General features: G+C 46.1%; 1 protein-coding gene across 6 annotated transcripts in view; it reads left to right on the top strand.

Annotated features, from left to right (window-relative positions):
• The window catches only part of LOC126335027 (rhotekin-like), a 1081506-nt gene that overhangs the window by 842663 nt on the left and 216665 nt on the right, over positions 1 to 22178 (top strand). The window lies entirely within an intron of this gene.

Here is a 22178-nt window from a genome sequence, read left to right as displayed (position 1 = left end):
TGATCGAATTGTTGGATCTCCTCCTGAGGGATATCGTGCCAAATTGTATCGAATTGGCGCGTTGGATCGGAATTTTGACGATGTGATTGGAGGGCCCTGCCCATAATGCTCAAAACGTTGTTAATTAGAAAGACATACGGCGACTTTGCTGGCCAAGATAGGGGTTAGAAACTTTCGCCGTCGTGGACGGGTGTTATCTTGCGGATACGTACGCCTAGGATGGCTTGCCGCGAAGGGCAACAAAAGGGGGCGTGGCACATCGTCGACGAACTCTGTGCTGTAAGGGTGCTGCGAATGACAGCCAAAGCGTCCCGCTGTGAAAAGGAATTGCGTCCCAGACCGACCCATCCTGGTTGTGATACAGCGGGCGAGAATCCGGCGCTTTTCCACACACGTCTAGCAGGACTGCCTCCAGTGATTCGTTCCGCTTCAAGATGGGCCGCGATGACCAGCAAAGACGTGTCCGTAGAACGCCCCGGACAGCAGCGGGCTACCAACTGCCGCTTTCCGTCCCACTGGGATAATTCCTAGGCGGCGCGGTTTTTTCCCCGACTTATTTCAAAGCGCTTACAACGAAACTTACCAAACTCGGAATTAATTGCAATTATAACCAGCAGAAATTATGGGCAATTACGCTGAAACATCATCACTGTCTATTTGGTATCTCTCGTCCACCCTTGCAATACAATCACTAATCTAATTAAATCATGATTATATTTCACACACCATTGTCAATCCTAGCCTCAAACGCTCTCTAATTAGCCTAATTTTGGGGTGGCCATAATAATTTGTGACTCATGGAGGAATGTCGCATCAAGCGGTGTTCGCTTAACTACAGATATAAGGAAATGTTCCACACACTACCTGTCGCTACTTACAGTTATCAGATGATGTTGTTGTGGTCTTCCGTCCAGAGACTGGTTCGATACAACCCTCCATGTGCTCTATCCACTGCAACCTACATCCTTCTGAATCTGCTTGGTGTATTCATCTCTTGGTCTCTCTATACGATTTTTACTCTCTACGCTGCCCTCCAATACCAAATTGGTGATCCCTTGATACCTCAGAATTGCCATACCAACCGATCCCTTCTTCTTCTAGTCAAGTTGTGCCACAAATTCCTTTTCTCACCACTTCTATTCAGTACCTCATTAGTCACCTGATCTATCCATCTAATCTTCAGCATCCTTCTGTAGTACCACATTTCGAAAGATTCTGTTCTCTTCTTGTCTAAAGAGTTTATCGTCCATGTTTCACTTCCGGCTACACTCCATACAAATAATTACAGAAAAGACTTCCTGACACTTAAATCTATACTCAGTGTTAACAGATTTCTCTCGTTCAGAAACGCTTTCCTTGCCGTTGCCAGTCTACATTTTACATCCTTTCTACTTCGACCATCATCAATTATTTTGCCACCCAAATAGAAAAAGCCATCTGCTACTTTCAGTGTCTCATATCCTAGTGTAATTCGGATACTCTTCTATTTTTGCTGGTGCGCCTAAATACTGCGTGACCACGATGCTGGGCCAAAATTTTTCCCAAGTGATGAGTAACGTTATCGATAAAAAGGACAACAACGATCCGTATTGGCAGCCTAGCCACAGAAGAGCAATAAACACACACGAAGAATAGTTCGGAAGCATGACAAACAGAGACCCTAAATGTTCTACAGAGGGAGGCTGAAAATGAGAACATGTAGTTATTGGGACTGGAAAAGGCAGGAAGAGCTCCGGCATTGAATGTGGCGGGTTACGCAATTTTGCCGGCGAGCGTTGTGTGGATGACCCGGCAGGTCAGCTCCACGCGGCCGCGGGCGGAGCGCGCGGGCCACGGCGCATGCGCGAGGCGCTGCGCGGGGCCCCGGCCGTTGCCATGGCAGCCGGTGACGTATGCCGCTCCGCCGGCTGGCCTTCTGCAGTGGGCGCGGCCCGGCGGGCCCCGGACGCCCAGCTACCTGTTGACCCAGCCGCGGGTCACGTCCGCGCCTTCTGCCCGTCATGTGTGGGTCGGACCACGAGGGCTCGACAGCGACACCGTAACTCACCGTCTTTACAAATAGGGTATTTTACAACCTCCCGCTTTATGCGCCATCACTTAGCGGATCAGTTCTCCCTGTGGAACGTTGAAGTGTACCCCTGACCTGAAAAGGCTTCCCGCACTGAAAATTCGTTGACAACGTTAAGTGGCGTACAACTATATATGGCCTTCTGGAACATTTCTCGAATTCAGACATTTTCTGCGAATTTTGTCAACTAATTCCTCCCTAGTAACGGCTTCGTTCTGATGGACCTAAGGTGTTTCCGAGTCTTCACCTCCTGGTGAAATGAAGATAAAAGAATTCGTGTGAAACGTCGCACCAGAAACCCTTTCCTCAGCTACTAGAGGATGCTGCACCAAATAATAACTATTTTATAGTAACCGCAGTGTCTCTTAACCCCCCTCGCCTCTCTCTCTCTCTCTCTCTCTCTCTCTCTCTCTCTCTCTCTCTAAAAATTTTGTTCTTTTCAAATATTGGCATTCCCATCTCCCTTGCTCGTTTTTTCAAAACAAGATGCGTTCAAGATTACTCAGTAATTTCGACTATAGTTTGAAAATACCATTAACGTCGATATGGAGCAGGATTTCGGAACGTGTATTGTGTTCGAAGATCGTGAACTACCTCGAAGAGAACGATAATATTGACACACAGTCAACACGGATTTAGAAAATATCGTTCTTGTGAAACACAACTAGCTCTTTACACACACGCGAAGTGTTGAATGCTATTGATAAGGGATTTCAGATTGATTCCGTATTTTCAGATTTCCAGATGGCTTTTACCCTACCACGCAAGCGGCTTCTAGTGAAATTGCGTGCTTACGGAATATCGTATCCGTTAAGTGACTGGATTCTTGGTTTCTTGTCAGAAAGGTAGTAATTGACGGAAAGTCATTGAGTAAAACAGAAGTGTTTCTCTCGCTCTCCAGGGTACTGTTACAGGCCCTTTGCTGTTCCTTATCTACGTATAAACGCTTTAGGTGAGAATATGAGCCGTCTTAGGTTGCTCGTTTTTCGTCAAATAAAGTCACCAGAAGATTGAAAGAAATTGCAAAACGATTTAGATGTCGTATTGTGGGAAAATTGAAAGTTAACCCTAAATAACGGAAAGTGTGTGGTCGTCCACATGAGTGCTAAAAGGAATCCGTTAAACTTCGGTTACACGATAGATCATTCAAATCTAAAGACTGTAAATCCAACTAATTACCTAGGAATATCAATTACGAATAGCTTAAATTGAAAAGAACACAGAGAGAATGTTTTGGGATAGGCAAACCAAAGACTGCGTTTCATTGCCAGAAAATGTAACAGGTCACACTACGGTGCTCTTCTCTCTTTTGTAATACTGATGCGCGGTGAGGGATCCTTACCAGGTAGGATTAATGGAGTAAACCGTGAAAGTTCGAAGAAGGGCAGCACTTCCTTTATTGTCGCGAAATAGGGGAGAGTACGTCAGTGACATACAGGTTTTAGAGTGTACATCACCAAAACAAAGGCGTTTTTCGTTGCGGCGGAATCTTCTCACAAATTTTCAATCGGCAACTTTCTCCTCCGAATCTGAAAATATTATATTGTCGCCGACCTACATAGGGAGAAACGATCATAATCATAAAATAAGAGAAAACAGAGCTCGCACGGAAATATATAGGTTCAAAATGGTTCAAATGCCTCTGAGTACCATGGGACTTAAGATCTGAGGCCAATCCTCTAGAACTTAGAACTACTTAAACCTGACTAACCCAAGGACATCACACACATCCATGCCCGAGGCAGGATTCAAACCTGCGACCGTAGCAGTCGCGCAGTTCCGGATTGAAGCGCCTAGAACCGCTTGGCCACAGCGGCCGGCCCTGCTCGTATCGCGCTTCCCTATGGCGCGTAGGGTCAATTACAGATGACACATGAAGGTGATCGGTTGCATCTCGTTACTCAGATATTTTTCAAAATGTATATTAAAGTGAAAGTTTGACTACATCGTGCTAGCTTATTATTGAGAGGTTTTCACTTACGATTGTAAACTAAATCTTAATTATACCTTAGTCCTCTCTCTCTCTCTCTCTCTCTCTCTCTCTCTCTCTCTCTCTCTCTCTCTCTCTCTCTCTCTCTCTCTCTCTGTTTCTCCCTCCTGACATTCACCGAACATCGCCCAGTCCAAACCGCTAAGCATAGAAGTTTGGAGTTGACGGAGTTATACTGTAGACATCAATGGAGAAGGTTTTAGCATTTCCACTCCTAAGTAGATGAAGAAGCTGAAAGGCTTTTTGAAAATATGTTGCTATTACCAAAAGTCCGAACTGCGAAAATTGTTTTCTGATCAGGAATACATGTTTCAGCGTTTTTGGCAATTTACCCCCTATGGTGTTGAAAATTTCTTCGAAAACAAATCATAAATAAAGAACTACTAAAGCATTTTTAAAGCTACGTCTATAAAATTGATGTCAACTTCTCAGTTAGAAATTTAAAAAATCTTGTTTGTGTTTTTGAAAATTGAACCCCTATGAGTACGAAACGGGGGATCAAAATTTTTATAAAATTCTTCGTTACCGGCGTATGAAAACACTTTTACAGCTTAATCTGTGAAAATTTGTATTTGACTTGTGAAGAAATGCGTGTTAGAGCATGAAAGTTTCTATGCAAATATCACAATAAGAACTCAAAGGATTAAGAAAGACTTCCGACTCTAGCTGCCACAATCGCTCTGTTGGTTAGAACTACTTTCGGGGAAGACCATGCCTCTATCGCCTTAATTAGCGTTTGAAGTGTAGATTATGTCGCCAATTTGTGAATCATAAAAATTCAACCAAAGAAAAAAACTGTGCAGACCATACTGTCAACGCGAGCAAAGCTAGTAATAAATAAATGTTAGTTTCGGCGTACTGGCCTCCATCTTCTATCACAGCAATGAGATTAGAAGATTATTGAGTTGATGCTGTTTACCACCAAAGGTATATTAACGGCACCATTTGTTCATAACTCACTCCACCCCATGACGCCATGCGTCGCTTCCTGCGTCTTCGCTCAAGTGATTGTAAAGCGTGAGAATAAATATTATGGCTCCAAGGGCAAGAAATGTTACATGTCGAGTGCCTTAATTTGAACCGCACCTCGTGGTTCTGTGATACTCTGACATTATTTGATACTAAATTCTTAACTGGTTCACAGTTTGTCGGTACTTTAATGTAGCATCACTACAACGGTGTGCCGGTCATATTGCCAACACATAGAGACGGCGAAATCCTCACATTCGTCTTACTTTCCAGCCGAGTCGCTGATTATTTCTGTATTTTGAGAAGGCAGATAAACGGGTGGGCAGAAAATATAACGCAGAATGGGTGTTTGCAGACGACGTTTTAACGATGAAATAAGACTGGCGGGGCGAGAGCGCAAGTATAAATAGGTCTGGCGTGACCGTGGGGTCAACTGAGGCGACGTCCACTTTAGCAGACGTTGGCCGCCTTTTAAAAGGCAACTGAGTGCTTAATTATGTTCTTCTGCGGTCGGCGCTGACTGGCCGTCGTTCTCCTCGGGTCGCGTCCATCGGTGACAGGGAATGGTCGCTCCTCGAAACGATTGCGATAGCTTATAGTGACGGCGGGTGATGATCACAGACAAAGGTATCAAGGGTGCCCGAGGGAAGTGTGTTACCATAGGATTGACGTAGTACATCGGGGCACTTCAAAGAAGGGCAGAAGGTTTTGTATTATCGCGAAGTAAGGCAGAGAGCGTCACCGACGTGATACAGGGTTTGGGCGCGGACATCATGAAAACAAAGGCATTTCTTGTTGCAGCAGATCACCAACTGTCTCCTCCGAATGAGAAAATATAAATTATAGAGTGCAGCAGTCAGTCGTCCTTTTGTAGATTTTATTGCGCAAATCCAGATTTTGGCTAGCATCTAGCCGTTCTCAATGCTCTATTTTCTATTGTCAATGCATGTCAATCCCTGTTGTTCAGGCGTCAGTGACAGTTCTTTGAATGCTAGTATTCAAAGAACTGTGACTGACGCCCGAACAACAGGGATTTACATGCATTGGCAATAGAAAATAGTGCACTGAGAATGGCTAGCTACTAGCCGAAATCTGGATTTGCGCAATAAAATTTAAAAAAGGACGACGTGCTTTAACAGAGCTTGGAGCCAGAGCAACACTGAACATGTCCACGAGTTAGAAGATGCCACTTCACCTGATGGATGGACAGTTCTGCAGGACGTTGCGAACCCTGGGATTAGTTTCGAAGAATTCCCTTGGTGTAGACGACGATGTTGCCGTATGTGGGTCTGTGCACGAGGTGCGAGAAGGGCCATCAGAAGAAAGTGAACAGGAACAGAATACAGACACCATTCCACCTACCCGTCAGGAGACGTTTACAGCCTTGGACTGTTTAGAACGGTTCGCTTCAACATCCGACGTCACTGCTGGGTTTACGGACGCTATCATTACAATTGGTTGTGAAATTACAAAATATTACTGTTCACATGAACGTCAGCGAACTATGACCGAATTTTTCCCCAGAAAGTAACGTACATAAATTGTGAGTACTTGGATTTTACAATCACTTCATAGTGTTGTAAGTCTGCAATAACGTGATTGATAGTATAGTGCAGGGCTTCCCAACCTTCTTCAGTCGAAAGTCCATGCCGGACCCCTAGTCAGTCAAGAGCACACCCAGACACTTACTAGTGGACTTACCCCCTTTGTTGAACATACTATAGCCTGATTAAAATTACTTGGTAGTTGCAATTTCACACGATGGCGCTGCCTCCCTCAAAGAGCAATCAATATCACGTCCAAACTGTTCGCTGTTGGCAAGCTGCCGCTTATGGTATGTTCACTTCCACTATTTGGCTACTGTTGTGTAAGGAGCATCTATATTTTCTAACAGTCGTGTGTGTGTGTGTGTGTGTGTGTGTGTGTGTGTGTGTGTGTGTGTGTGTGTGTGTGTGTGATTTTTCGTGAAATCCGAAGAAAAATTGTTCAGATGTTGAGTCTTCCTTTGGTCGTTTTCCCTCCTCATTCATTTCCACTTGGAACTTCCCTTGTTGTGAAGGCGATGGAAAAACTGCACTCTTCTTCAATGATCCTGTCTTCGGCCACCGATCCAAGTTAGAAGTAATAAACTGGTCAAAAATCGACTTACGAAATAGGTAGTGCACTGGCAAAGCAAGTTTAACATTTAATGATGCCTGGGGCCGCATACGTGCCAGCGAGCGCTGTGATTGGTCGACAAAGCTCGCTCCGCGCATGTGTAAAAGGTTTCAGCGCATCTCGCGCCGTTAGCCGGCGCACAAACGACCCATGTATTGTTGCGAAACAGTCCATCATAGAAGCCGCGTTCTCCGGCACTAAACTGAGTATGCGTTCTCACTTAAGAACCGCAAAGGCTGCTTGGGGATACGACCTGAAGTAAAAGTACACATGCTTTTCACACGGAAAAAATAGTGATGAATTTGATTTTCACATTTTTATTCAATAATTTTACTCATTATTTTACACTATTTGGTGAGGGGTGGCCGCGGACCACACGTCGGGAAGCCATGGCAGTGTATTACACATTAGTGTACTGCTGTGCATGTATACTTACTGAAATTTGTGTTTTTCAGTTAACACGATTTTTTTAACACGAAGTCCTCATTTTTCGGTCCCTTCGGATTCGTGTTAACAAAGTTTTACTGTATTTTCGGTTGAGAGAAAAAAAAATTCGTTGCATTACTTTCTGGGCAACCCCCGTATTAGAGCGTAGAGGCAGTATTGCACGGGATAATCTATTGCGAGCGAACACGGTGTACGCGGTGATTTCGATAGACGAGGCTATTGTAAGCCTGGTGCTGAAGGCCCGTCTTTGTGAGTACAGGGAAGGGGTCTGTCGAGAAGGGAAGGGAAGGGAAGCAAACCCGGCGACCGGAAGTGGGGCCGCCGGCAGCGCCAGCCGCGGACGAGGCCGGTGTCAGCACCCGCTCCTCATTAGCGCCACAGCCACAGCCGCGGCCAGCCTGTGCGGCTTCCCTCACCAGCTACCAGCAGCCAATGGCAGCAGCTCGTACAGCAGACACGAGTACGGTGGAGCTGCCGTACGTGCTGGTTTGTTACTGGCGTAATGAAATGCACAAGGTGTTGCAAAGTTTTCGTCACACACTTTGGTGACTTGTTTCGGGGACCAAGAAAAGTACTGCTGGTAACTACTTTCGAAACTGCTTCCAGTAGCCGCGTAATGAATTGTAAAAGCTTTTCCATCAGCCAGATTTCTAGCCTCAGACGTTGAACATTTATAGACACTTCGATTTCGTGCACAAAATGGTCGCAATGTATTTATTTATTTGTGTGTTTTATAATCAGGTTCAGTGGGACCACGCTAGCTACTTGGTCATGTAATGAGTCAGTACGTACACTGCGGGCCATTAAAATTGCTACACCAAGAAGAAATGCAGATGATAAACGGCTATTCACTGGACAAATATATTACACTATAACTGACATGTGATTACATTTTCACGCAACATATCTGGGCGTAATAACGGCCTTGATACCCCTGGGCATTGAGTCAAACAGAGCTTGCATGGCGTGTACAGGTACAGCTGCCCATGCAGCTTCGACACGATACTACAGTTCATCAAGAGCAGTGACTGGCGTATTGTGACCAGCCAGTTGCTCGGCCATCATTGACCAGATCTTTTCAGTTGGTGAGAGATCTAGAGAATGTGCTGGCCAGGACAGCAGTCGAATATTTTCTGTATCCAGAAAGGCCCGTACAGGACCTGCAACATGCGGCCGTGCATTATCCTGCTGAAATGTAGGGTTTCGCAGGGATGGAATGAAGGTTAGGGCCACGGGTCGTAACACATCTCAAATGTAACGTCCCCTGTTCAAAATGCCGTCAGTGCGAACAAGAGGTGACATAGACGTGTAACCAATGGCACCCGATACCATCGCGCTGGGTGATACGCCAGTATGGCGATGACGGATACGCGCTTCGTATTTGCCTTCATCGCGATGACGCCAAACACGGGTGCGACCATCATGGTGCTGTAAACATAACCTGGATTCATCCGAAAAAATCACGTTATGCCATTCGTGTACCCAGGTTTGTCGTTGAGTACACCATCGCAGGCACTCCTGTCTGTGATGTAGCGTCAAGGGTAACCGCAGCCTTGGTCTCCGAGCTGATAGTCCATGCTGCTGCAAACCTCGTCGAACTGTTCGTGCAGATGGTAGTTGTCTTGCAAAGTCCCCATCTGTTGACTCAGGGATCGAGACGTGGCTGCACTATCCGTTACAGCCATGCGGATAAGATGCCTGTCATCTCGACTGCTAGTTATACGAGGCCGTTGGGATCCAGCATGGCATTCCGTATTACCCTCCTGAACCCACCGATTCCGTATTCTGCTAACAGTCATTGGATCTCGACCAATTCGAGGAGCAATGTCGCGATAGGATAAACCGCAATCGCAATAGGCTACAATCCGATCTGTATCAAAGTGGGAAACGTGATGGTACGCATTTCTCCTCCTTACACAACGCATCACAACTTTTCACCAGGCAACGCCGGTCATCTGCTGTTTGCGTATGATAAATCGGTTGGAAACTTTCCTCATTTGAGCACGTTGTAGGTGTCGCCACCGGCGTCAACCTTCTGTGAATGCTCTGAAAGGCTAATCATTTGCATATCACATCATGTTCTTCCTGTCGGTTAAATTTCGCGTCTGTAGCACGTCATCTTCGTGGTGTAGCAATTTTAATGGCCAGTAGTGTAGTTAGCAGAATAAAGGTTAGAAAAGAATTAATAAAATACACAAACAGAACATACTAATAAAGAACACAATTCAGAGAAAATTTTTCAACTACTGAGTGGAACTCCTTCACAAAATGTCAGTGTGCCACGCAGGAACCGTTCAACTTGGAATTGAAGTCTCGACGTTTATCACTCAACCTTTTCAGTTGTATCTGAAGCCTATTGACGATGAAACCTTTTTATAGGCAGTGCTGAAGGGTCTTTATTCAAGTGAATACCATTTTTCCGTCTTCTGTTCACCGAATGTATGTTGCAGTTAATTCTGACTGTCAGCATTGTCAACAACAAGCCCCGTTATGCTAGATTTGTGTAGGTAAGGTAGTGTTAGAACTCCTACACACCTCACCAATGTCCTAGTCGCTAGGAGCGCAGCGCTGGTCATATTTGTAGTAATCTGTATATCTTCTACCTGATGATGGGCATAAATAAAGGATGACGTTGTTATTTTGTACTTACACGTCGTATATTTCCGAAAGTTATACGTTTGACTGTTTTAAACGATCTATTGTTCACCAACGCGGTAAACACGCACACTTAGACTTACCTGCAGTTGAGACGTCCGGACTGAAAGGCCGTGGTCGATGTATAAAATTTCCGCCCGACGTTTCGTCTCCATCTGCGGGAGACATGATTTGAGGTCGTCCGGCTACTGCCACTGAGGCTCCAGGTACTCTCGCATTTATAGAGGGCACCACCATTCGTCACGTGATGCCGACGGTATGCCTGTCTTTGGAAGGCGTCATTCTCGATTAAGAGTAATCGAGTGTCATTTTGCTGGCGCAATGTCGACAACCATATTTTGTTCAACTTTAAAACTTCCTCTTTTCTATTAAAATTATTATGATGTTTGTGACACTCTGTTGCTTCTCTATATATGCGCGCATGATAGTGGGATGTTGGTGCTAGAACGCTTGTCTCATTAAATTTAATTTAGTGGTTCCCATATCGGAAACCATGCTCAGCAACGGCCGAGAATTTAATAGGAATGCATTAGCAAAATTTCAGAAAATCTTTGCTGCAGAATTCAGTTTTCTGATTCAGCAAATTTGCAGACTATTTGCATTTGGATGAAGACATTTCCAGCTCCATGTATTTAAGTGCTTTGGAGGATCCTTAACTAGTAAAGATGAGACTTTGTGTTCCTCTGGGTTAATCTAGCAATAGCTGGACACGTCGGCAAGAACCCGCAATACGGTCGGCAAACGAACGTTTAAAAATGGTTTCGTAGCAGTCGCTTATAAAGTAGCACACGAGAGTCACGACAATTATTTAAAGTATGTACGAATGTAAGACAGAGTTAACCGTTTAGCGTCTCGAGCCGCCTCAACCAAAAACTGTCGCCTTTGTCGTTGTCACAGGGACTTCAAATGCAAGGACTCCGGGATACTGGGATGACACTTCTGAACATAGTTATATCTTAATCATGTACAATTGATGTTGCTGAGACATATTGGGTCTCAGCTTTATCTTGGAATGAAGTAGGCTGAATTAAAATTTGTGCCATGCCGGGATTCGAACCCAGGCGTCCTTCGTATTAGGCAGATGCGCTAGCCGTTCCGCCTCACAGCCACAGCTGCACGGAGCCCGCTAGTTCGTTTCCTTCCCTTATACAAATTCCATCTCACAACTGAGCCTATTGTTATTCTCCTTCTAAATTCCCATCATTATTGCCGAGCCTCTCCAATACTGGAACATCACGAGGGGAATGGGGTTAATCCCGCCTGTTCCTCAGATGTAGGTGATACGTTAATCAGATACAGTTTATGTTCATAAGACATACTGAATTAAATTTTGTGCCAGCACTGGGATTCGAACCCTGGTCTCCTGCTTATGTTAGTTGAAGTGTGGAGGGAGACATACTAGGGTATTCAGTGCAGCTGCGGTGACCGGAATGCTTGTGCGGCGTAATGGCTAGCACAGCTGCTTAGTAAGTGGAAGACTCTGCAGGAGAGACGCTCAGTAGCTCGGTACGGGCTTTTGTTAAAGTTTCGAGAACATACCTTCACCGAAGAGTCAAGCAGTATATTGCTCCCTCCTACGTATATCTCGCGAAGAGACCATGAGGATAAAATCAGAGAGATTAGAGCCCACACAGAAGCATACCGACAATCCTTCTTTCCACGAACAATACGAGACTGGAATAGAAGGGAGAACCTATAGAGGTACTCAGGGTACCCTCCGCCACGCACCGTCAGGTGGCTTGCGGAGTATAGATGTAGATGTAAGTAGGAGACCTCATTCGAATATTGGCATTGTTACAAATTTTAATTCACTGCTCCGTTCTACCTCAGTTATATCTAATAGGCGATATTTTCAGTAAAGCCGATGTTTTTTGCAAATAGAAAACACACGTAAGAAAAATGGGAATTTCATATATTGGAATTTTAGCATATCCAGATACATTGTTTGTCTAATGCCGGCCAATAAATACTAAAGTAAAGGTAAAAGTAGTGAACGGTGGAGGAGGCGACTAGAATCGTGAAAGTCTACAGGGCAGAGTGGGAGCACTTCTTCCAGACAGTCGTAAAACTGGCTGCAGTGCATTCAGCACGACAAATAATAGATGGTGCCGCCGGATATAACGCTGTATCGAGGGCAGCGGAGGCCGCGAAGGAAACGCGGTGAAGCCTGCGACAGTAAAAGCTGGCGTTCGGGAAGCATCTTTAATTCAGGGCAGCCTATATTCGACTTGCAGACATTCGTTGCGGATCCGGTGCTCTTCTCTGCTTACTTGACCGGTTTCTACTGCGTCTAGAATTTGCTGAGCGCCTGAATATGCTACGACGATCACCTGCTAGTCAGTGCTAGGCGATGATGATGCTACTGGTGAAAGACCCTCTTTGTCCACTGTTGAGGTGATCTCATACTGGGCGTAGCATCGTAACATTTGTCTCCAGAATCTTTCACTGTACAGTGGAGTTTGTGCAGTTTTCAAACTTCCCGGTAGATTAGTTAAAATTATTGCCCGGGCTCGGAGCGGGAACGTTGCCTTTTGAGGACACTGCTCTTGCCGGTTGAGCTATCCAGGCACGACTGACGACCCGCCCTCGCAGTTGCACTCCTATCTTTCAAAATTCACAGAAGTGCTCTTGCGTACGCTATTGGGTTAGCTTTCCTTTGAAGCAGCCGTGCGATAGGTCCGTTACTGTTCACAATGCAGACTGAGGCAGCTCCACAGTCCAACCAAAATATTTTGTTGACGCCCATCAACGTTAGGAGAAATGATCATCATAATAAAATAAGAGAAATCAGAGCTCAAACGGAAAGATTTAGGTGCTCCTTTGTCCCACGCGCCATTCGAGAGTGGAATGGTATAGTAGTAGTAGTAGTAGTAGTAGTAGTATGAAAACGGTTCGATGAATCCTCTGACAGGCACTTAAGTGTGAATGTAGAGGACGATCAGTTCCACGGGTTGCACGTTCCTCCGACCACATTCCTGCAGATCATTCTCTTTCCTGGCGCCTTACACAACTGGAATAATCAGCAGCAGACCATGCGGATGCAGAAACTATAAATCGCCGGGTTATGGAAGCATGCGAAACCGTTAGAAACGGCCAGGAAATACTTGGAAGACTGCGACGGCCCTTGATTCGACGATGGCATGCGTGCTTGGAAGCATCCGAGTGCACTTCGAACAATATTAGGAGTTTCTGTCATGATCTGTTGTTGTTGTGGTCTTCAGTCCTGAGACTGGTTAGATGCAGCTCTCCATGCTACTCTATCCTGTGCAAGCTTCTTCATCTCCCAGTACCCACTGCAACCCGCATCCTTCTGAATCTGCTTAGTGTAGTCATCTCTTGGTCTCCCTCTACGATTTTTACCCTCTACGCTGCCCTCCATACTAAATTGGTGATCCCTTGATGCCTCAGAACATGTCCTACCATGTAATAAGTTGAAAACGAAGGATTAACAAACTTTTGGGACAGATTTCTTACACCGAAACAAGGATAAAAGTTAAACAGCTGTTGAGACACCTTGTACATTTTCATGCATTTTAGGAATGAGTCTTCGAAGATTTCTTAAACGACGTAACACGTGTGTAACTAGATAACAGCGCCGCAAATCACTGTCTCGCCGTCAGGGATGCTACTCCACGAAAGTCAGCCCGACTGGTTCTGTACCAAATGCAAACTAACACGTGTTTTCCTGTACGCTTGGAGCCCATCGTTCCATGCTCTGTTGTTACAGCGATCAAATAACTTGCTCGTGAAACTGTTAAGTCCTTCACAAAGTACACGACAGCCGAAGAAGTGGATACGGCTTTCGTTTATGGCGTTTATGTTTCCAAACTGTTAGATCAGCAAAGCGGATGTTTGTATTTACGATTGTGGCTGTTGTAATTCATGCTACTGATATTTCACACAATAATATTCGGTACATCAGCTGAGAAAAGGAGGTGCGAAATGTTTTGTTTCAGAAAACTACTAATTCTCGGCAGCTAATTTTTCGATACCGTTATGAATATCGATACGGGACGCCACGGACACCACACTTATTACATCGATCGAGAAATTTTAGTTGTTTTCTAAAACAAATCTTTTGCACTGCCTTTTCTCAGTTAATATACAGATGATGGTCTTAGGTCGCAGGGAATGGATCTTTCGTGAAATGCGATATGGGATGAGTATTGGATCACTAATGCAGTACGTGCTTCTGCAGGCTGAACAGTGCAAGTCTGAGAACATTACTCAGGTTATGTGTCTACCTGGTACCAGACGATATACGCGTTGACGAAAGCGAAACAAGCGTTAAGGTGGTGTAATCTTCCGAATCATAAGGTGGCTGTAATAAAAGATTCGTCCGGGCACCAGTCACCTACACCTGAAACGCGGAACCAAGGTGCTAGCGCGGACGGTCCGTCGGCGCGTCTTCGACGTAACCTGCGTACCAAACGCGCAACAATCCATCACAGGAGTGGGACAAGATACTGTAGATCAGTCGCCGTGACCGGAAACGGCCGTTCAAGGATTTGTACACACGCCGTACCGTGTAATGTGAACTCCTCGCCTGTCCGTAACGTTGAGCACGGGCTGGTTAGCTCGCCGGCCACCGCTGTATGGCGCGCGCGTTTATCAAGCGAGTGCGCGCGCACGCCACCGCTTCGCAACTGTGGCAGTCTGCGGGCTCGCACCGAGGAATCCCTGTCGTCGGCTGCTGGGCGTGCAGAATGCGCCGCGCCGCGCCGCCTGCGGTTCAGTGACCCGCGCCGCCACCGCCGCCGCAGCAGCAGACGCGCCCACGTGTTGTTCACGTGGGCAGCATTCGCTATCGCGCCTGTCTCAGTCCAGGCTGTCATTCCGTGTCACTAGAGACTGCGGTACTAGCCTAAATTATGAACACAGTAGAAATTTGTACCACATCGTGTATGTTGCAGGACTTAATGACGAGACAGTCTCTCCTCACCTTCCCCCTTCTCCATTACCCCCACTCCCTAACTGTTCGTCATATACGCTATTGGCCATTGAAATTGCTACACCAAGAAGAAATGCAGATGATTAACGGGTATTCATTGGACACACACATTTTACTACAACTGACATTTTCACGCAGTTTGGGTGCATAGATCCTGAGAAATCAGTACCCAGAACAACCACCTCTGGCCAAACTAACGGCCTTGAATACGCCTGGTCATTGAGTCAGAGCTTGGATGGCGTGTACAGGTACAGCTGCCCCTGCAGCTTCAACACGATACCACCGTTCATCAAGAGTAGTGACTGGCGTATTGTGACGAGCCAGTTACTCGGCCACCATTGACCAGACGTTTTCAACTGGTGAGACATCTGAAGAATGTGCTGGCCAGGGCAGCAGTTGAACATTTTCTGTATCCAGAAAGGCCGTAGAGGACCTGCAACATGCGGTCGTGCATTATCCTGCTGAAATGTAGGGTTTCGCCGAGATCGAATGAAGGGTAGAGCCACGGGTCATAACACATCTGAAATGTAACGTCCACTGTTCAAAGTGCCGTCAATGCGAACAAGAGGTGACCGAGACGTGTAACCAATGGCACCCCATACCATCAGCCGGAATACATGTTTCCAATGTGCGTTCACCACGATGTCGCCAAACACGGATGCGACCATCATGATGCTGTAAATAGTACCTGCATTCATCTGAAAAAATGACGTTTTGCCATTCGTGCAGCCCAGCTTCATCATTGAGTACACCATCGCGGGCGCTCGTGTGTGTGATGCAGTGTCAAGGGTAACCGCAGCCATGGTATCTTGAGCTGATAGTCCATGCTGCTGCAGAGTTCGTCCAAGTATTCGAGCTGGACGGAGCGGTCGAGCGGTTCTAGGCGCTTCAGTCTGGAACCGCGCGACCGCTACGGTCGCAGGTTCGAATACTGCCTAGGGCATGGATGTGTGTAATGTCCTTAGGTTAGTTTGGTTTAAGTAGTGCTTAGTTCTAGTGGACTGATGATTACAGCAGTTAACTCCCATAGTGCTCCGAGCCATTTGAACCATTTTCCAACTATTCGTGCAGATGGTTGTCTTGCAAACGTCCCCATCTGTTGACTCAGTTACAGGCATGCGGATAAGATGCCTGTCATCTCGACTGCTGGTGATACGAGGCCGTTGGGATCCAGCACGGCGTTCCGTATTACCCTCCAGAACTCACCGATTCCATATTCTCCTAACAGTCATTGGATCTCGGCCAACGCGAGCAGAAATGTCGCGATACGATAAACCGCAACCACGATAGGCTACAATCCGACCTTTACGAAAGTCGGAAACGTGATGGTACGCATTTCTCCTCCTTACACGAGGCATCACGACAACGTTTCACCAAGCAACGCCGGTCAACTGCTGTTTGTGTATGAGAAATCGGTTGGAAACTTTCCTCATGTCAGCACGTTTTAGGTGTCTCCACCGGCGCCCACCTCGTGTGAATGCTCTGAAAAGATTATCATTTGCATATCACAGCATCTCCTTCCTGTCGGTTAAATTTGGCGTCTGCAGCACGTCATCTTCATGGTGCAGCAGTTTTGATGGCCAGTAGTGTTTCTACAAACACACAGAGAGAGTCGTAAAAGGGATCCATTTTTGGCCACTCTTTGTCTACAGCCTCCCCTCCCCCTCCTACCCACTCCATCTGCCTCACTCTGCCCACCTCATCCTCACTCTCCCAACATCCTGATTCTCAATCCTTATGTACACCTCATAGATCTCCTCCTATGCCTCATCAATCATCTCCTGCACCTCATTCATCTTCTCATAGATTTACCAATACTGATTATCATACATCTCCTCACAATCTTCCGCCTTCCTCTTATACATTTTCCCACCTTTTCTTCTTGGTCTTTCCCACCTCTTCTTCCTGCTCTTCCCCATCTCTTCTTCCTGCTCTTCCCCATCTCTTCTTCCTGCTCTTCCCCATCTCTTCTTCCTGCTCTTCCCCATCTCTTCTTCCTGCTCTTCCCCATCTCTTCTTCCTGCTCTTCCCCATCTCTTCTTCCTGCTCTTCCCCATCTCTTCTTCCTGCCCTTCCCCATCTCTTCTTCCTGCCCTTCCCCATGTCTTCTTCCTGCCCTACCCCATGTCTTCTTCCTGCCCTACCCCATGTCTTCTTCCTGCCCTACCCCATGTCTTCTTCCTGCCCTACCCCATGTCTTCTTCCTGCCCTACCCCATGTCTTCTTCCTGCCCTACCCCATGTCTTCTTCCTGCCCTACCCCATGTCTTCTTCCTGCCCTACCCCATGTCTTCTTCCTGCCCTACCCCATGTCTTCTTCCTGCCCTACCCCATGTCTTCTTCCTGCCCTACCCCATGTCTTCTTCCTGCCCTACCCCATGTCTTCTTCCTGCCCTACCCCATGTCTTCTTCCTGCCCTACCCCATGTCTTCTTCCTGCCCTACCCCATGTCTTCTTCCTGCCCTACCCCATGTCTTCTTCCTGCCCTACCCCATGTCTTCTTCCTGCCCCACCCCATGTCTTCTTCCTGCCCCACCCCATGTCTTCTTCCTGCCCCACCCCATCTCTTCTTCCTGCCCTACCCCATCTCTTCTTCCTGCCCTACCCCATCTCTTCTTCCTGCCCTACCCCATCTCTTCTTCCTGCCCTACCCCATCTCTTCTTCCTGCCCTACCCCATCTCTTCTTCCTGCCCTACCCCATCTCTTCTTCCTGCCCTACCCCACCTCTTCTTCCTGCCCTTCCCCACCTCTTCTGCCTGCCCTTCCCCACCTCTTCTGCCTGCCCTTCCCCACCTCTTCTGCCTGCCCTTCCCCACCTCTTCCTCTCTTCTTCTTACCCTTACCCTTACCCTTACCCTTCTTAATCCTCCTTATCTCCTAAGTCTTCTTCTTCCTCCTCCTCCTCCTCCTCCTCCTCCTCCTCCTCCTTCTTCTTCTTCTTCTTCTTCTTCTTCCTCCTCCTCCTCCCTCCTCCTCCTCCTTCTTCCTCCTTCTTCCTCCTCCTCCTCCTCCTCCTCCTCCTCCTCCTCCTCCTCCTCCTTCTTCTTCTTCCTCCTCCTCCTCCTCCTTCTCCTCCTCCTTCTTCTTCTTCTTCTTCTTCTTCCTCCTCCTCCTCCTCCTCCTCCTTCTCCTCGTCACCCTCAGTGTTGCTGTCCTTCAATTACTCCACATCATACATTCTTCATGTACCCATTGTCCATTTCGCCATCTTGCCCTCCGCCGTCTCCTTAACCCTCTCATGCTCCGACACTCTTACTTCATCGCCTCCCTCGATTCCTCTTTTTATCCAGCGTTCTACCATATGTCAACATTACTGTCAACGATGCGAGATGAAGTGCGCGGCAGGTCCATTTGGCCGGCGGCCGGGCGTGCGTTTGATGCGAAGCAGACGCGCCCCGCCGTCTATTCCTGGCGGCGGTGCGGCGCCTGGCGTCCGATCCTCCGCCGCCGCGGGGAGCACTTCCCAGACGGGGCCCGCTTCCGGCTTGCGCCAACAATAACAAGTGGCAGGTGCGGCCGGATCACTTGGCCGACCAGGCCCGCAGCTGCCGGCTACACGCCCTCTTTGTTTCGCACCTTGGGCTCCCCTCTAGGAAATCTAGAGCATTGCCTGAGCCCTCCCCGTGCCTTCGTAAGTCTCACGTAGCTGCCAGTAGTTTCTTGTCTCATACGTCCCCTAATATACGTTACACTGTTACTGCAAATATTCAGCATTGTGCTTCACTAAATTTGCTTTCGAATAGGTTCCGCTTTGACCAAACAGTTTTTTCTTCTTTTTCACACAGCTATGTTTCGCTGAAGTCAGAGTATCTTCAGAGAATTTGATTTGCCAAATAACAACAAAAATTGCGTTTTACGGTCCGTGCATGTAGAATTTCGGTTGTTAACCCTTGACTACCAGTTTAATTTAACAAACATTAATGTATCATTATTTTAATTAATATCTTAATCGGAAGTATATGAAAAGAATGTGTGTCACCATCTAGTTTTCAAAAATGGTTCAAATGGCTCTGAGCACTATGGGACTTAACTTCTGAGGTCATCAGTCCCCTAAACTTAGAACTACTTAAGCCTAACTAACCTAAGGATATCACTCACATCCATTCCCGTGGCAGGATTCGAAGCTGCGACCGTAGTCTAGTTTTCCAAGGGGGTTGCTGGGGGGGGGGGGGGGGCATTAGTCATCAATACCTATTGGGTTTCAGAAGAAGACCATGCAACAGGTACAAGACGTACTGAAAACACACACAGACTTCAATGGACAGAGCATCTCTCTTTAACTTTCGTAATTCACAATACAGGCGCTCAATGTCGACTTCGTTTGTGGTGGCGCAAGCATCAATTCGTGGGTGCAAGTCGTTGATGCGGTGTGGCCAGGAAGGCTCGAGGCTGCCCGCTATGCGAATCAGGTAATTGGTTTGCCTATCTGCGGGTACGAACTAATGCGATGTGACAGTACTGAGGGCTAACAGTGAACTGTGAGGACAGCACAGCCTACAGGTGTAATCTGTAATCATAAGAATTCTGCTAACTATTAGTGGGTTTTCCTTTAGTAGTGGGACACTGATAGTCAGTAGTAACAAGCAACCAATTCCAATTGGTTCTCCGATAAACTATCTTGGAACACGTACGTTCCGTTCGAAGTCAAAAGGTGAAGTAAAGTATTCACAAATTGAAACAAAAATTTGTTACACATTGTTAACACATGCTGTGATTTCTGTAAATCCACGTATTTACCAGTATAGCCGCTATTCTTTTACAACTGGTCATCTGCATCTACAGTGAAAATATGAAAAAAGAACTTATTTACGTGGAAAATTACGCCTGGATTGTTCAACTGTTGTGGTCTATGTAAAATTGTGTGGCTGTGTGGTGAGCGCACGAGCAAGATTTTAAACCCACTTCTACAGGTTTGTGCTTTTCTTTACTGTGTAGCTGTACTTCTACCTTGCACTGGCTCACTGTTTACAAGATGCGAAAACATCTAATTTACGAGATAGAGAATCGTGTAATGTAAATTTGTTATACCTCGTTAACACATGCTGTGATTTCTCTAGCGCACACACACACACACACACACACACACACACACACACACACTGTTTTACATAGTAGAGTTTAAACCACAACAGTTTAACATTCTGGGCGTAATATTCGATATAAATAAATTTTCTTCATTAAGTTAAGCTGGTTGCATTGTGATTTAAAAAATAAAAATGTAAAATGAATCATCGCAAAAACAAATTTGACAGTTTTCGTTATTGTACTAGAACATCGAATTTCCTACTGACGGCATGACATCGCCATATACATTAGATTTGTATATGGACTGAACCATATTCGCTCATCTTGTGTTACGCTTTTCGTGTATTTTGGGTGTAAGACGAGACAATGTCTTCAGGAAAGACACGATCGGTGCTTACAGGGTAAAACAGTAGATATTTCTGAGTGTACTGAGAATGTGAGGGTCTGCCATTCACATTCTCGGGACTACAAATTCTGTTGTGTTTGTATACTTTCGTATATGTGGACATTAGTCGAATACGCACGTTCGTCAAAACGAGCCTAGAAGTTCCGTGTTAGCAGACTACTGAGGTGAATTTACAAGCAAAAATCGTTCGTAAGCAAGGTCTATGTAGGACACTCTCACATCTACAGGCAAATACCAGTGTTCATTGAGATCAGCTCGTAAACTATGTCTAGGCTAGGTACTTGCTTCCTACCCTCCTTGTCCTGTTTGTGTCCTTTTTTGTTGTAGTTCATTAGGACTCTTTTTCTTCGTTTAATAATCACGGAAATTACTTTATATTTAATAATGGCTACTGAAAGTTTAAGAATTTTTGACAGACAATTGATGTTCCTTTCACTTTGCAAGCCCACTCTTCATCGAATCATTTAGTCTTGTCTTTTTGCATAAAATATTTCGATTTAGACAAGGTAAACAACACGCAGAAAAATTAGTTTCTCTTCTCTTGTTTGTAGAAAGAGAATTTCAAATTCGACAGAGGCACAGATACAGGGTGTTTCAAAAATGACCGGTATATTTGAAACGGCAAAAAAACTAAACGAGAAGCGATAGAAATACACCGTTTGTTGCAATATGCTTGGGACAACAGTACATTTTCAGGCGGACAAACTTTCGAAATTATAGTAGTTACAATTTTCAACAACAGATGGCGCTGCAAGTGATGTGAAAGATATAGAAGACAACGCAGTCTGTGGGTGCGCCATTCTGTACGTCGTCTTTCTGCTGTAAGCGTGTGCTGTTCACAACGTGCAAGTGTGCTGTGGACAACATGGTTTATTCCTTAGAACAGAGGATTTTTCTGGTGTTGGAATTCCACCGCCTAGAACACAGTGTTGTTGCAACAAGACGAAGTTTTCAACGGAGGTTTAATGTAACCAAAGGACCGAAAAGGTATACAATAAAGGATCTGTTTGAAAAATTTCAACGGACTGGGAACGTGACGGATGAACGTGCTGGAACGCAACGCGCAACTAGTGCAGCAGGTGATCCAACAGCGGCCTCGGGTTTCCGTTCGCCGTGTTGCAGCTGCGGTTCAAATGAAGCCAACGTCCACGTATCGTCTCATGCGCCAGAGTTTACATCTCTATCCATACAAAATTCAAACGCGGCAACCCCTCAGCGCCGCTACCATTGCTGCACGAGAGACATTCGCTAACGATATAGTGCACAGGATTGATGACGGCGATATGCATGTGGGCAGCATTTGGTTTACTGACGAAGCTTATTTTTACCTGGACGGCTTCGTCAATAAACAGAACTGGCGCATATGGGGAACGAAAAGCCCCATGTTGCAGTCCCATCGTCCCTGCATCCTCAAAAAGTACTGGTCTGGGCCGCCATTTCTTCCAGAGGAATCATTGGCCCATTTTTCAGATCCTAAACGATTATTGCATCACGCTATCTGGACATTCTT

The sequence above is a fragment of the Schistocerca gregaria genome, chromosome 1, assembly GCF_023897955.1.
Source record: "Schistocerca gregaria isolate iqSchGreg1 chromosome 1, iqSchGreg1.2, whole genome shotgun sequence".
Lineage (NCBI taxonomy): Eukaryota > Metazoa > Arthropoda > Insecta > Orthoptera > Acrididae > Schistocerca > Schistocerca gregaria.
This window is presented reverse-complemented; position numbering and strand designations above follow the sequence as displayed.